At 40.1% G+C, this 17,395-nt stretch overlaps 1 non-coding gene across 1 annotated transcript; it reads right to left on the minus strand.

Annotated features, from left to right (window-relative positions):
• Positions 1-9,605: 9,605 nt before the first annotated feature.
• On the minus strand, positions 9,606-9,679 carry trnai-aau (transfer RNA isoleucine (anticodon AAU)). The gene has a single exon. It is a non-coding gene; the product is annotated as a tRNA-Ile (tRNA).
• Between the last annotated feature and the right edge of the window lie 7,716 nt (positions 9,680-17,395).

The raw sequence follows: 17,395 nt of genomic DNA on the forward strand, positions 1-17,395 counted from the left end.
AGTAACGGATAATTTATTCTATTCTCTCAGCTATTCTCTTTAACTAATTCTGAAGTCTGCATCTTTATTTTCTATTATTTTTTTTCTAAATATTTTTCTTGACTATAAGAATATAGCTTAACCACTAGAAAGATTAAACATCCAGTGAGTGTGTATCCTGGCATGTTAATGTAAAAGGCAGCTCCTACTGGATTTGGGGAAAGATTAGTAAAAAATTTCAAGTATCTGCAAAGCAGAAAACTGCCTATTCAACAGGCATGAATGATGTGCTACCGAAGTAGTTGTTTTATTTGCATAGCCTAATTAATATCATTAGATCAAGTTCTATATTACCTATATTGTTATATTACAATTTTGCTTTTGCTTTTTTGCTTCACAATTGTTACACATAATTGCTGCACCTGATACAAGGATAGGAATTTCAATTTATTCATACTGGATATAAGAATAATTAATGGCTGCTGAGTGAAGCACTTTCATTGAAAATTCATCCACCAATTTTTTTTATTTTTTTTTTATTTTTTATTTTTTGTAACCAGGAACAGGGCACATCAGCCAGGAATACATTCCAGGTCTGTTTTAGAACACTGGCTGTGATTCATTACATTTTGGCAATTGTGAAAAGAAACTGGATGATACTTCTAAAAGTAATTGTGTTTGCAGTTTATTTGCACAGTTACATGAACAACACTGGTAGCATAGTCAACAGGCTTGATGGTTTTCCAGTGCACGACACTGTGATACCAGGGCTGGCCCAAGCCTGTTTGGGGCCCTATGCAGAAATCTGAGCTGCCACTGACATAACATAGGTAAAAAACAAATAGAAATAAATACATGGTCTTTGGCACCCTCTTGGCGGCCTTAGCAGGCTCTCATTTTGCTTATACGGCGGGACAATTGTTCTGCTGTTATCCTACCTATTGAGCAGTCCTACCTAGATTTAATGTACTTATGTACATTACCCTTAGTCCAGGTTTCTGGTGTTTATTTTAGATGCATTTTTGGTTGTATATATTATAATTAGGCTACTGTGGACAATTGTATACCGTATAGCTACAGCACCTGTACTTCACACACATGTAGTAATCGGATCTAGAAAGTTGCCAACCCTATTAAAATATTAGGTTTATAGTATAATATTTGAATTAAACAGACAAAGCATTAATCACAATCATTTGCATGATGATTAAATCTTGAACCAAAAATGTATCAGAGAGCTGTAGTGTTTTTTACAGACACACACCAAATAAAATTGTGCTTGACCATTTCTTGCCCTCTATATCATTCTCTGCAGTTTACTGAGAAAGACCTGACACTGGGTAATGCCATTGTCTATTCGAAGGCCAAAACAACAACAATCTTGGTTATCAAAGACTCACTCCACCCTGACCACAGCCTCTTCTTTTAGAAGCCATGAGAAAACCACCATCGCAGCTTGAGAGCACAAATCTAGCCTACATAACATCTACATGACAAAACTCTCGAAACGTTTCTCCAAAAGCACTGAATGTTATTCTAACCATTTATGGCCTTTCTCCATTCATGTACACAAAGTCCAGTATGATTCCAAATGTCATCAAAAGATATATCTGTTTGTAGCTGAACAACTTATACAATGCGATCTTTCTTCTTTGTGTCAAATGAACTTAACAATTGAAACATCCAAAACTGGCTGTGTTTCTTGCCAACATACTGGTGTTTGGACATGTGGGATTACTTGCGTGTCACTTTCAATAACTCAGTTGGTAGAGTAGAAGTTAAAACTGTCATCCTTAGGCTGTCGGCTCAACTCCAACTCACACAAACTTTATGTTTTAATGCAGAATCTGTCATTTTATATGAGCATAAAAAGAGGTTTTTCCCTGACCAGGAATCGAACCGGGGCCGCGGGGGTGAACACGCCGAATCCTAACCACTAGACAACCAGGGACAAAGCTACTGAGTTTACATGACAAGATCATTTTTCAAAGTCTGCACTCCTACTATTCTGACAATGTTTAGATGCATAGTGGACTTGGTATGCATGAGTGGAAAAAGGCCATAAAGCGAGTTATTTATCTTTCTCTTTGTTCTACAAAAAAATGAAGTTTGCAAGAGTCAGGGCTCTTTTTTACCATCTGGGAAAAGAGGGAACGCTGGTGTCACTAACACATGGAAAGAGCTGTTATAGTATTCCCTATTTGTCTCCTTAATGTTTCTGACATTTTAGCCACTCATTTCTCTCTCTACATGAAAACACTCTAGAAAACTTTCTCCAAAAAATACGGAATGTTATTCTAAGTACTCAGAAAATAGTCTTTTCCTCCCCCTTCTGACGCGTGAACTTATAGACGCCCTTGATTGCACGGTGTCTCTGTAATTGACAGGGGAGAGAGCGTATGCCACTCCCTCTCTCCCTAAGAGTACAGCCAATTATGCTCTTCTAGACTCTCAGCCACAAATGGCTGTGACACCATCAGTTTCAAAGTTAAGCACAACTGCTATAGTACTAATAAAAGCTTCACACTCACCTCAGCTGGGACATGGCAGACACTGAAGGAAACTCCTCACTTCACTCTCTTCATCTGACCAGTCATTAAGCTCCACTGGTTTCTTCACTGTTTGGAGTTTCAGCACTTCTAGCACTTGTAATATTAGAATAGAATCCCTTTATTTACTAAAGGTACACAGAAATGTACACCGGTACACAGAAACTTACTGTATGTAAGAGTGCAATAGTTCAAAGCTGTATTAGTGCAGATAAATACAACTACAGTGCCATTGCAGCTTTTAATGCTGTTTCAGTATCAGGGTCTTCAGGAAGGCTCCACCTGGCAACCCTGAAGTGCCTTGCTATGCTTAAAACTACACACACACACACACACACACACACACACACACACACACACACACACACACACACACACACACACACACACACGAACAAACACAAACACTTAACAAGGTGAGTTCTGCTTATTTGTTATTGGAGATTTGTTAAGAAGGCTGATCGCCATTTAAAATTAGATTTCACAAACTGTAATTGTTACACTGGTGAGTTTGAGGTAGAGATGCACTTTCATTAATACTGCTTACACTCTGTTTCTTTACAACATGCATGGACGTGTTGAAGCATCTCATATGCATGGAACACTAATACTCAGAGCATTGGAAGGTTGAAAACAGAAGCTATCTGGCTCATACAATGTTTTAAATGTGCCAAGGGAAATTCCAAGTGTGGCCATCCTTGAGTGGAGTGGAAGATAAATATGTTTTCTTTGTATTTCAAAGCGGCTGTAAGAGTATAACAGGCAGTTTAGAACATGTCATTCCCTCCATGTAATTTGAGAGAAAATATCCTATGAAGATTGGACCAAGATTCGTGCAGAGTATTTTCAGCACATAGTGGAAACTATGCCAGAAAGAATTGCTGCAGTTCTGGAGGCCAAAGAAGGTCCAACATGCTATTAAATGGGTGTACTTAAGCCCACTGTGTCCTATAATAGGATGTTGCTGGAATGTATGTGAATGTTGTTGGAATGGTCGCAGTTGCGGCAGCAGTACAGGTAAGCTGTAATCCTTTCCCCCATCTGAATGAGTTTGCCCTATTGCACGGGGTCGAGTTATGATGTGAATGTTTAATTACACAGGATGGATTGTGGGCGACAGAACCGAACAGCCTTCAGGATTCAAGTAGAGAAAGGTGAAACTTCTCCAGCCTTTGAGTAAATCACAGGACTATTGCATAGCAATTAGAGATAACAGAACAGCTTTCGGGGGGGTTTGGGTGGGTTGCCTTATCCGCCCCTTTAACAGAGTAGTCACAATTCAAATTTCCCTTGTTGCATTGTTTACAAGGCATTATACATGTGGTTTATTTATAGTGCACGGAGTAATATGCAGCAAGTCTGGTCTGTCTGCTTTGGAAGAGAAACATTTGGCCAAAAGAGCAAGACACAGCCAGGAGGATGATTGGTAAGAGCACATCATAATATGCACCTTAAAGCTGTGCTCTACAGCTAGGTCCTGTTCCATGACTGCATATATAAATTTACTACTGACATTGCCATTTATATCTGGCCATTTACAGTGCACTCTTGCTCAGTGCAGCACTTGAAGCTGATTTTCCATTGTGTAGTTATTATGTTCAAGAGATGTTTGACCCGGTCAGGGTGACACACTTTAGTGAGGGCAGCAGTATCCTAGAGGACACTACAGACAGTGACGGAGACATCTCAGAGCGCGAGGTGAGAGGTTGAGTTTTTTGTTACTCTCTCTACGACATACTTTTCATGCCAGGTACTATTGTCCAGTTCAGCCCAATTTAATTTACTTGTATTATGATATATAAATTGCTGAACATCTTATCACTCAGTTTCAAACATCCCCTCAGCTGTTTTAAGCCATTTCGGTTATTCAGAAGTACTGCTAAATGGATGTGGTGGGAAAATGAGAGCACATCAAACACAGACAGCTTTATGCATTGAGTAGTAAAGAGTAAAAGTTTATTGAGTTTGTAAAGGGAAAGAAATGTGAGTTCCACCTTCCAACTATAACTTTTCTAGGATACGTGATCAGCCATGGTGAAATCACTACGGATGATAAGAAGATCAAAGCCATCTTCCAGTGGCCCATTACTATTATAGTTAAAAAACTCCAGAGATTCTTGGGATTTGCAAACTTTTACCGATGCTTCATATGGAATTTTAGCAGCATTGCAGCTCCTTTCACAGCCCTCCTGAAAGGAGCAATGACCAAGCTACTTTGGAATCAGGAGGCTGATCAAGCTTTCAGGAAACTGAAAGAAGCTTTTACCACGGCTAGCATACGTCGACATCCTGATCCTTCCATTCCATTTGTCGTGGAAGCTGATGCTGCTAACATCGTGGTAGGAGCTGTACTTTCACAACGATACGACAAGTCCAAGTTACAATAGATGATTAAATAGACAAGTGTATATAAAATAGATGATGGAATAAACAAGCCATACAAGACACAGTCATCCCAATGGAATGTCTGTCGGGAAAACATTACCTACCTTGTGCTGTGACCATCTGTTGAAGTGGGCTCATTCTTCGCTGGTTCAGGGCTATGACAAGCGATATTTATAAGTATGTTTCTTCATGTTCAATTTGCAGTCAAAGCAAGATGCCTAAGACCCTACCCACAGGAAAGCTCATGCTTCTTCCCGTACCAGAAAGTCCTTGGTCTCACATCACCTTAGATTGCGTTACTGACCTCTCTGTCCTCACTGTAGTTGATGGATTCTCCAGGGGTGTGTGGTTCATTGTGTTTCCGAGTATGCCTACAGCCTGCCAAACTGTGGAAGCCTTGTTTAACCAGGTGTTCCGTATATTTGGCATCCCAGAGGACATAATATCATATTGGGGACGTCAATTCACATCTCGAGTTTGGGCTTCCTATATTGAACACATCGGGGTAGCTATTAGTTTTACATCCACAGTCAAATGGCCAATTCCTACATTGTTTTTATATGAACAATCCATCAGACCGGTCCAAGTTCCTCTTATTGGCAGAAATGGCCCAAAATTCACTTACTAGTTCATCCACTGGCTTGACTCCTTTTTATTGTATTTTAGGTTATCAACCTTAAATGTCCCATGGACTTCCATATCAGCTGGTTTCCCCGCTGTGGATGAGTGGATGCAGCGGAGCGAAAGGGTATGGGAGGAAACAGATCAGTGTATTGTATGAGCTCTCTGAATGTATAAGGAAATTGCGGACAGGCACAGAGGGGAGAACCCGATATACCAACCTGGTGACAGAGTGTGGCTCTCTACACAGGACTTCCGCAAGCCGGGGTCATGTCGCAGGTTAGGTCCCAAGTATATCGGTCCATATGAAATTACCAAGCACATTAATGAAGTCACATATCAACTCATCTTACCTGCTCACTTTTGTGTTTTGAGGTCATTTCATGTGTCCCTTCTTAAGCCTGTTGTTCCTGTTGTGGCCTTTGGATGAGGTCACCCCTGAGGTCACTCCTGTATTAAGTATGTTGGTTGCTGTCATTAGAGTGTATTGTTTCTGAAGGTTTTTTTGCATTATGCAATGCCTCTTCGCAGAGTGTGATTTTCAAGAACTTTAGTAAGCAGATGACTTATTTGCATCACCTTTTTTGGTAGGACAAAGCCCATCCATGAGCCAAAGGAAGCTGAGGTAGGCCCCATTCCATGAAAACACAGGGAGTGTGTGAACCAGGATACCAACAGAAGCATACATGCAAGCTGACGCCTACCCTTCCTTTGTCCAGTTGTTTGGCCAGTAGACAACTAATGAAAAACATTTCAAAAGGGTTTATACAGAAGCCAATGTTCAAATGGCTCTCTGTGCAGTGAGGAAACATATCATAAGGAAGTGCAAATTCCACTAAAGTTTAAGTAGGATCACTGAATTCAAAGTCTAGAGCACTATTACACTATGACTTCTAACAGTAGCGTAAAAACAATAATGTCTTATTCGTTTTTAGAAAGGAATGTAAAAGTTTATGAAATATTCTTAAAAAGAGGACAATTTGATAAGGAGCTTGGTCTTGCACAGCTACCAAAACCCAGGACTGAACTAGGAGTCTTTTGATATTCAATCTAACACTCACCCAGCTGAGCTATTTCAGCTAGTGACTAAATACTTTTGCCTGGTTTCGTTCAAAATGTTACCAATGAATGTAGGTCATGTTCATGTCAGAGGAAACTGTCACCTTTATCCCTGGTGAGCTAGTGGCTAGGATTCTCTTTCAAACTTAATTTTTATGTGGATTAAAAAGAAATATGAATACCTCTCTTTATGACCTCCTAATGCTCATGCATACCAAGTCTAGTATGCATACAAACATCGTCAGTATACTAGGAATACAGAATTTGACAAATGTTTGTCAGAAGCATCTGAGCTTTATTGCTGGTTGGTGAGTGGCTAGGATTCAACACTTTCACCACTGCGACTTGGGCTTGATTCCTGGTCAGGGGACGCTCTTTTTGCTCACTTAAAAAAGAAGCTTGTATGTGAAAAAACAAACTTCCTTTGAGTCAGATTTTAACTGACAGACTAAGGATAACAGTTTTAAATTCTACAGTCCTCCACTCTACCAACTAAGCTATTGAAGGCAACAGACATGTAATCCCATAAGTCCAAACACCAGTATGTTGGCAAGAAACACGGCCAGTTATGGATGTTTGAATTGTTAAGTTCATTTGACACAAAGAAGAAACATTGCATTGTACGAGTTGGAGATGTTCAGCTACCAACAGATATCTCTTGATTACATTTGGATGCATACTGGACTTTGTGTACAATCAATAACTACTGGTACTAACTCAAAGTATGTTTCCCCCTTCAGTTTTATTTTATGCCAGAATAAAGACTTTCTGTCTTTAGAATTCTACATGACTCAAACTGAGATGCAGCAGATCACTTAGCTAGAACAAAGGGTCTTGTACTACAATAATGACTTTTGCATTATTGCCCATAAGGTCCACCTCTTTTTTCTTTAACCCTCAGATCATCCCGTAGATGTTAGAATTATTCTAATGAAATTATAATTAACATTTTAAAAAATTCCTTAACATCACTCTTAAAATAACTTTTACCTTACAAATTATTTCTTTACCAGCAAATTTGAGTTGGTATGAATTAATCTATTAATTTTTCGTTATTATTTCATTAAATACATGCCCCCCCGCCCCCTACAAAAAGAATAACAGTCCAAATGAAAGGTCTAAATGAATCTTTGCAGTAACAACAGTCTTTTATGCTCTTCCAACCACCCCACCTCCCCCCAGTGGACACACCATGCTCCAGTACATGATTCTGGAGTGCTGCGCTATCTGTGCTCCCCACTAACTCTTCCTACCTGCTGGGGTTTCTCCTTCCTGGACCTGCCTTAAAATGCTTAAAATGACAGCACCTTGCCCTCCATTTACCTGCAACATTCTGCACTGTCACAAACAATATTTATGTGCAGATTAGCAGATGAACCTCACCTGGATGATCCACATTTCATTTCTTTGTACTGTTATAATAATGAGTTACTGTATTTCTACCCAGGTGTTCTATTCAGGTGAACTGTGCTCTGTTTCTATCTCCTATGATGTCTTTGTGTAGGAATGCTGTAGTGTATCTTTCATGCTTACAATTTGTCAGCCATCCTCTACCCAACTCATCTCTGGCCAGGTTTATCCAGGGTTAACCGAAGGAGGATGAGTTCCCTTTTGAGTCTGACACCTTCCAAGTCCCTTCCACCATTCCAGTGAGTTTTTCCTACTGTCACCCTTGCCAATGTCATTTGGCTTATTTATCAGTTGTCACAAGGTGTTAACGTTATTATGCACATGTATATAAAATGTGTATATACTGTATATACATATATATATATATATATATATTTGCAGTTTGGATTGGATTATAAAGTGAATTTCATTGGTGAGTACTATATTTTTTGGTGACAAAGTATAATCTAATCTTTACAAAGCAGTGACCAGAAAGGAAGAGCTAGATGAGGCTTTGGTCCCCATGATAGTTAGAGACACACAGCCATTTAGCATAGTTGAGGATAAAAGCTTCAGGGACTTGGTAGCAAAATTGGATTCAACTTATATTCTCCTAACTAGGAAGGTATGTGTGGTGACATGGATACATTATGAGAGTAGTATTAAAAATATATATAATTATTTTCTTCCTTCCCTTTAGACTGTAAAGGCCATGGTTGAGGCCAAATGTCAATAAGAGAAAGAGAAGGCCAAAGCTGAGGTCCAGAAAATTCCTGCAATGAGTTTGTCAGCAGATATGTGGACATCTCTTAATGTGGATGCCTTCTTGGCTGTGACCTGCCATTTTGTAGATGACAACACATTTCTGAAGTCTACACTACTTGGTGTTGTGAAATTCCTGCAGGCGCATACGGCTGAAAATTTGGCCTGTGTGAAATCCTCTCTTATGGAAGAATGGGGAATAAAATAAAGTCACATGTCTGGTTACTGATGGCACATCTAATATGATTGCCTGTGGAAATAGCTGAAGCTGCCTCATGCGCTTCAAAAAAAAAAAGAAACTGAGGTTGAAACAAGGTGTTGGAGCGATTAGTAGAACTCAGGGAGCCTGTGGGGGCAGATTTGGCGGGTTTACAAACTGATATTCCTGCGCTGATCTCTGATGTGTACAGTAATGTATGTGGGTGCCGGTCTATACTGTATTCTTTTCACAAGGCAACTGTGGAGCTGTCAGACCTCAGTGGCAGGCATAATCATATCCCAACACATTTCAGACTAAAGGATTTGAACTCCCTGGCACTTCCAGACACCTAACTGGCTATAATTTGATGGGGAGGATGCAGGTTGTCTGCATGCCTCTGGAATTGCTTCTTTGACCTATTCACACAGCGATCGAGAGCCTTACACTAATGCCAGAGTCCCTCTGATTTCATACTTTTCTCTGCATTGTCCAAGATTTGTAAACAAGCACAAATCCATGGGTAAAGTTTTGTAATCAAGAACACACTCTCATGTACTTGGAACATGTCTTAGCAGATTGTGATTTACAAGCAATGTCATAAGCAACACAAGTTCAAACAGGTGGTTTGTTGACAAGGGGTCATTCATCAAACAAAACCCACATGGCCCATATGGGGATCGAAACCATGACCTTGGCGTTATTAGCACCACGCTCTGACCAACTGAGCTAATCGGCCTTTCTCCGTTCATTTCGCAGTTTTTGGTGCAGCACTGAAGGGAACCTTTCCATGAAATTGTAGACTTGGTGTCAACAAGATTACGGCCACTTTTTCGACCGAGCATAGGTGAAAGTTGACACTTATTGTTCCCTCTGACAAATGGTTATTCTGCAGCCAACTTTTGAATTAAACTTCAAAAGCAAATGTGGAGAAGCTTTTGTTAAAGAGCAATTCAGTGCAGTTGTACACAGTGACGAAATCATCAATTGCAAAGTCCACTGAGCTTTATTGCTGTGAGTTACATAGTGCTGTCTATTACACCATGAAATCTGCCATAACAACAAAAATGTAATGTCTGATTCTGTGAGCCAAGGAATATAAACCTTTTAGGGACATATTTAAAATATCAGATTTTCTGCCTGAGCACAGAGTAGGCATTTTTTTCTAGCTTTAACCATACGTCCTCTTTCTTTGGAAATCTGTGTCATTGCTGCATGAATAAGCAGAAAGATTTTGAGCAATTTTTTGTCTGGGTCTAAGGGGCAATTTATTCAAACCAAAAGATGCTATTTTAGCTAGTTTGTCAAATGAACATGTCAAACCTACAGAGACAATGTGTCTAGCTACAGAACTCTGCAAGGTTTAATTCTTGGAAGTATTTGAAGCCATAGAAAGTTATTCTGTAAGCATTGCTTAACTCAATAAAAAGAGACAGTTAGAGCCAATGGCTGCCAGATCTAACATAGCTCACATTTTATAGTGTTTGCATAGCATATCAGAATCTGCAAGAACTATTCCTGTCATTTCAGGAATAAGCTTTTTTGACTTCACAGCTAGATGAAATATTTAGGGTGGATGCAGGATTTGGTATGATCTCCTAGAGAATTGCCATTCCACTGTGTCTTCAGCTTTTGTCCGATCTGCAAACAAGTCCCACTCTAGGAGAACTAGGTCAAGTGGTAGAGTGCTCTTTTAGTATGTGAGTGTTAGTGGGATTGATGCTCACATTCTCAAGTCTAGAATTTGTAGTTTTTTTCTATGATGAAATCCTTTCTGATAGCAAATGTTTTCGGGACCTGCTAATACGCTTATGCCATGCACACATTACGTGACTTTTGAAGTTTTCAAATTGATGTATGGCTCACACTGCACAACTGTATGTCTTGGAATCTGGAAAGCTTAATTTGTGGTATCTCAGTGGCAGACATAATCAGTGATAAACCACTGATATGTCAACTGGTCTTAACACAGACAGATTTAACTTACTCTGTTGAGACTGTGTCTAACTTAAACCTTTCCTTCAAATAGAAGAGATCCTTGTTGCAGAGGTAATGTTTTTACCTTTATATGGTTTTCCCACTCATAGTCATGCAACACACAAATGCAAACCTCTCACAGACTGTCTCACACACATCCAGTTATTCATCTGAACACATGATGTTTCTGTCTCTGTACCGCTATTAGTTATGCAATGGTTCCTCAATACTAGCACTAACTGAACAGGGTTTTGTATAAATATGATCTTTATAACAGCTGCCATAACAGCAAAAATGTAATGTCTGATTCTGTGAGCCAAGGAATTATTATTGATATTGTGAATATTTAATAACCTCCAATGCCAGCAAATTAAATTTCACAATATTGTGAAAATTGTAAAGGATACTTTATTCATGTCCTCATTGCTAAAGATTGTATCGCTTTATCACAGCGATACGCTAGTTAGCTAGCTAACAGTTGAGGTCAGCGAGTGTCAAACTCGGGGCTATAAACCATTCCTTGTGGAACCATTTCATTGTTCAGCTTTCAACTTTGATCGTTTAGGTGCTGGTAGTTTGTTAGCTAGCTAACTGTTCAGCAATAGAAAACCTACTTTTGTATGATTTAGAGACCCAAATTCACAAACCTGTGGGTTTTCAAATTTATCGTTCTCTCTAAATAAGCAAAATGAGTTAAGCCATTACTACAGCTATCGGACTGTTTGAACTACAATATTCGACTGTTCATTTATTGTTAGTTAGTTTAAATTAACTTTCATAAACATTCTTAATTAATAGAATGTTTTTTTTAATGACTGATAAACTATATTTAACATGAAGCTATTTATATAAAGTTTCAAGTTTGGTTTATTTGTCACATACATTTATTTGTCACTTTCATTTTTAGTCTGTAAAATGAAAGATCCTTGCTCACAATTTTAATATATATATATATATATATATATATATATATATATATATATATATAAACTCCCTATTCAATGGGAAGAAACCAGTTCATGTCATTGTGAATTGCTGGTTCTGTAATCAAAACACTGAGGTTCCATATGAGCACAGAAACTGCTGAGACTGTCCATTCTGTGTGCAGTACAATGGCTTCTAAGAGGTATTGCTGTATTTGAGACATGGTGAGGACATATTTTAGTGAAAGTCTTCCAATGATGCACCCTTAACTGAACCATTTTATGCTGTTGCTGCTGTTAAAAAATGCAGAATGGTGATTATAACGAACCGATCCTTGCACAATATATGGAGCACCTCAACCATGGGGTATCAGCTGGTGTCCCTGTGCTTGATGCATCCAAGACTCAACCAGACACTGAAGATCAAGCAGCTGGCTTCCTTCACTCCCAGAGAGGAAGTAGGTTTTCCATTTGAACTGTTGCCTTCTTAGTTAAGACGTATGCATTGTTGATTGCAGTGCCAGAGCTGTGAAACTGTGCAAGGTAATGCATGTCCAGTGCTGGAATTAAGATAATAGCTCTAAATAGTCTCTGACTTGGGCAGAGATTGTGAGTGGGTCTTCAAGGGCAAACAGGATCTGATTGCCCACATGTAGTTTGATATTATTCCTAAATAACTAAGTTGACTAAGTTTACATGGCTATTTGAAAGAAGCTGATCATGTAAGCAGCAAAGACAGAATATCATTCTCTGACTAAGGATTTAGTTGACTCATGTTTAGCCCAACTAAACTGTGGTCCTGGCTGATTTTAGTTGGACTATTGAGCCACTGACTCATGCACAGAGTTCTCTGAGTATTTTGCAGTTTCTTAGTCTACTGAGTTCTTACTGAGTATAACGCCAACTTTGATGCATTTGTTTTCTTTTTTCTTGCAGTGTTAGGAGGTCATAACTGCTGATCAGAACTTTGGACAAGAGGGCTTATCCTCATGGCTGACTGACTTTCATGTACAACAAACAATCTTTTCTTATTTATTTTTTTCCAGTTGTAACAAACCGTTCTGCTGTTTTTTAACTTCTGTCAAATTTTTAATGGTTGTATAGGACAATTACGATGGAAATTGAGGTGTACAAGCACCACCTTGAACAGACCTACGAGTTGTGCGTGCCTGTCAGACCGCTGAGCAGTATGACATCCAGCACCAGAACTGACAGCTGCGGGCCCTGCTTTTCAACCACCAGCTCAGATGCAGCCAAGATGCGGACAAAGCATTCATTAAGGTGAGTAATTATTGTCAATGGTTGTCTTAGAATGGTGCTAAAGTGCTTAAGATACTTTTTGGCGATTCCATAGCCAAGAATTCTCAAGGTCACAACTAGCTGCATTCCTGTTGGGTGTGAATGACAGTTGCTCCTTCCCGGTTGATACAAAGTCACGATAGAAAAAAAGGCGTACACAGAACTGCAGTGAACACTGTCCTTCAAGTGCATACAGTGTTTGAGCCTGCAATCCAGTTCATTACCCTGTCCAACAGCCTCCCAGGTTCCCCTCCACATCTTCCTTGTCAGAGATGAAAATTGATATAAAAAAAATGGGGAACAGTTGAAATGACTGAGCCAATACACTGCACATTTCACCTTGAATACTTTTGGTTACTTTTTTGTTCCTGGCTACCTTGCTTTTTTAAGCATTGATTATATCAAACACTGATTTATCTAAGATGAGCAAAGACCTGTTCTCTCTTGCTGCATTTTGTTGGGTTTTTTGTTTTTTTTTTCCAAATGAAGCTGTTGTTTTCATTTTTGGTGGGTTTCATACTATCCACACCAGCTTCCAGGTTTCTGTCCTTTTACATACCAAGCAATCAGCTTCCTTTCTCTTTGCTACAGAGCACCTCTTTTCTGTCCACACCTGCTTGGCTGGTAGCTCTCAGAAGCCTTACCTTCCTCACCTGTGCTTTTCTGGTTGCGGTGGCCATATGTGGGTCTGGATGTGACTCTGGAGACACATCCTCTCTCCACAACAGCCCGCACACTCTCAGCGGGGGAATCATCCCATCCAAAGAAGCCCACCAAAGTGACACTGAAGCCAAAGCAAAGAGCATCACCAAAACTATGCAAATGTGGAATGACCTGGTGGGTCTTCTGCCAGAGAGAGGCAATAGAGAATATCAAGCTGATCTGGTAGTCTGGAAGCAACCACCAGATGGCTGTTGCTTCTGTTGCCCTTTTGACTTCCATCAACTGCCTACTCAGGCAGTAAAAAGAAATGGTGTACTGGGAGGTAGTAAATCTTGCTAATCAGTACTTGTTTTTGGCCTGTGAAAATACAAACAAACAATACACATATTCAAACACTTCTGAACTACAATTGCTTATCAGGATTTACACAGGCTTATGTTCTTAATACCTCTTTGCTTACAACTTCATCAAAGCGGTTTTGTTCTACAGTATGTGCAAAGTCTACTTTCCCACACAGTTCACATCAGTCTTGGTTCGTCCTGCTGGTTCTTCATGTCTGTGAATGTGAAAAATCAAACTTTTTTGCTTGGCTTCAAGCAGTGATCCTTTGATTGCATCATTCATGATTCATTTAGGATTACAACCAAGTGGTTCAAAATCCAGCCAGAGGTGTACTCAAGTGAGGTAATAAAATGAAATTATTAATGTAATAATATGATGGCAGGAATTGTAAAAGACCAAATTAGGCTTCAGAAGTAAGCAGGAAGTGAGAATGACCAAATATGGCCTCTGTGGCAAGTCCGGAATTGAGGCCAGGATACCACCTAAAGATACAATTTTAATAAAAAATGGTTTTGTAACTTGATGAAAATGTATAAAGATTGAACCCACCTGAGACTGTTAGACATTCTGTGGACAATACCTCGTCTGTATGCAACATTGAGCTCAGAATAAAGATGGCACCGGCTATTCCCTTCAATTAATTACTTTATTTTCTATTTAAAGTGTACTTGAGAAAAGGACTGGAATGTGGGAAAAATCTAGGAACCACACAAGAATGTCTGGAGATAAAAATTCAAGGCTGCATAGCCATACCTTAATGTGTGAGATCTTCCATTTCAGAGTCTGCTGTGTGAGAGTCCTGTGCCTTTTTTCTCTAGCTTGGAATAGGACTGTTGCTTCTGCTTCTTAAGGTTTTCAATCAACAAGGACGGTGGCTCCACCTGCAATGAACCATGAGCTTGTTATATTGAATTGCACAAGACAGTAAATTAACTCTTGTATTCATTCTGTATGAAGTGCGCCTCACTTGAGATGTCAGCCAAAGTTTAGCAGTAAATATGGTTATCTGCAGTTAAGTGTGTTGCTATTGATAGACGTCTTCAGCTAAAAATAAGTCTTCCTTGACCCTACTACACCAAGCCCAGATACAACACAGTCATGCATGTGCTGTAGTTGGCTTCAAAACATTCAATGAACTTGTCAGCAACATGGTCCAGATTCCTGCAGCATGTGACATGCGTCTGCACGCATCCTGCCCCCACAGTCTCTGCCTGGCTCCCCCCACCCTCCTCCACCCCCAGTTTGCTCTCTCATCCTGCCCACCAGCAGCTAATGTCCGCCGCCGCAGCGCAGCACCTCCCACTGTATGCTGCATGCTCCTCTGTGTGCCTGTGGTAAAACCTCGCCAAGTTTAGTGTTCTAGCCACTGCACTCCCTTCCCCAACTCACACATCAATCTCAGAGGCAGATGGATTCCTGTCTCCCAGCCGCATCCCAACTTTTTGACCAGTACACATACTTGGATAAATGTTCTCTGTGAATACAAAACAGCAACATTTGTCTAGTGTACCGGAGACCTCTTGGAAGTTTTGTAGACAGATGAGGCCGGGCTGTGCTAGCTGAGAGAGACGATATTTGAGCTTGAATCTGACTAGCACATGCACAGAAGCATAGGGTATTATGAAGGCTCTGCATGATATCGTGACCCAAGGTTGAGCTTACAGTAGGTGGCCATATTGCCTCATATCAAGGGCAGTGTACGTTGGAAGACCATAGCAGAGACGTGTGACCGAACTATGTGCACGAGCGCCTAACATGCCGCATTCCTTGTTTTCTCCCATTTTTGAGTGAAGCTAATTGATAGTGCCATCTGCCATCTCCTTTTAGAAAGCCATTGCAGTGCCTTGGCTGTTGATGTGAGTTGTTTTGTCAAAGGAAAGAATTGAAAATGTGAGCGGTGATCTCCATGTAATACTTAGGCTTTAATGCCCTTTACCACTCATTCAGTGCTTGTCTGTGTTTATGTTTTCAGTGTTACAGTGTGATTTTATTTAGGTGAAATTTGTTTTCAGTCTATCTGCAGTAGTGCACTTAAAGGGCCAGGAAGGTTAGTGGAACACATTTGCTCTGCCTCTGACCTCACAATTCCACTGTAACAACAGTGTTCCGTCATTTAAAAAAAAACAAAACTTGGTTTGGTTTAAATTTGTTTAAAGATTTGTTTAAATTGTGTGTGCCAGTGTATGTGAGCGTGTTGAAGTCTCTCTGACCCTCTACACCCATTAGTGCGTTCTTCCACTAGCTTCTCTCTCGTTCCTGCTTCAATATTCAAGGGAGGATTGAGATCCATTCAGGTAATTTTGCAGTCTTCAAAAAATGCATTGAAAGACATTCCGGTAGCTCAGTGGTGCACCTGCGCGCCACTCTGCTCCCCAGTTCGGAGGATGCCAGCACCTATGTTTAGTCTTTTATGTTTAGTCTTTTTTAGTCTGTTTCTCTTTATTTCCTTTGGACTCCAGTGCTTTTTAATAATCTGTTTTGGACATGGTATGGCTGCTCCATTACCCAGGAGCCCATACAAAGGTTCATTTCTGCCTGCCTGCATAACTGCTGGAGGGAGGATTTTATGTCCAGAAAATGTTAAGATGGCAACAGCTCGGTGGGAGACAGTATGTGAGAATCACCTCTTAGGCTCATTTTACTGTTTCTCATGTAGAAGGAATTCCCTCACTATGTTCCCATTCTGAGCATCAAAGCCAACTGGGATGGGGGTTTTGTCACATTCTGAATTCTAGCTCATGTCATATTTTGTCAGCAGTGGCATTGATAGACTCAGGTTATCAGTACAAATTTACATTCAAGATAAGTTGTCTTTTACATATATATCCCCTCTCCTGCAATCATGGCTAATTAGCTGCATCCGTCATTGTAATTGTTTAATTTTTCATGCTAGTTCAGTCACCCTTGTATTAGTGCCATGCATGTGAAACACACTCTTGAAAGGTTTTCTTTTTGTATCTTGCATGCCTAGCATAATAGGACATTCAAAATCCCTTGAAAATTTTAAACTTTTTTTTTTTTATGTATATATCTCCTCAACATTCCCAGTACAACTGCTGTAGAGTCCACGACTCAACTCTTGACTAAAGTCTTCACTCCGAGCGTCTGAGCCGGCTGCTGCGGCATACGCCACGCTGCTCTGTGACCCTCACTCTCCACTCCTCTCCTCTCCCAGCTTTTCCAGATCCCTCAGATGCAGACAGCCCAGCCTGCCATTCCAAGTAACAGCGCTTCCTTTCGACCCGTGTCCG

This window comes from Electrophorus electricus, unplaced genomic scaffold (assembly GCF_041902795.1).
Source record: "Electrophorus electricus isolate QZ-2024a unplaced genomic scaffold, ASM4190279v1 Scaffold46, whole genome shotgun sequence".
NCBI lineage: Eukaryota > Metazoa > Chordata > Actinopteri > Gymnotiformes > Gymnotidae > Electrophorus > Electrophorus electricus.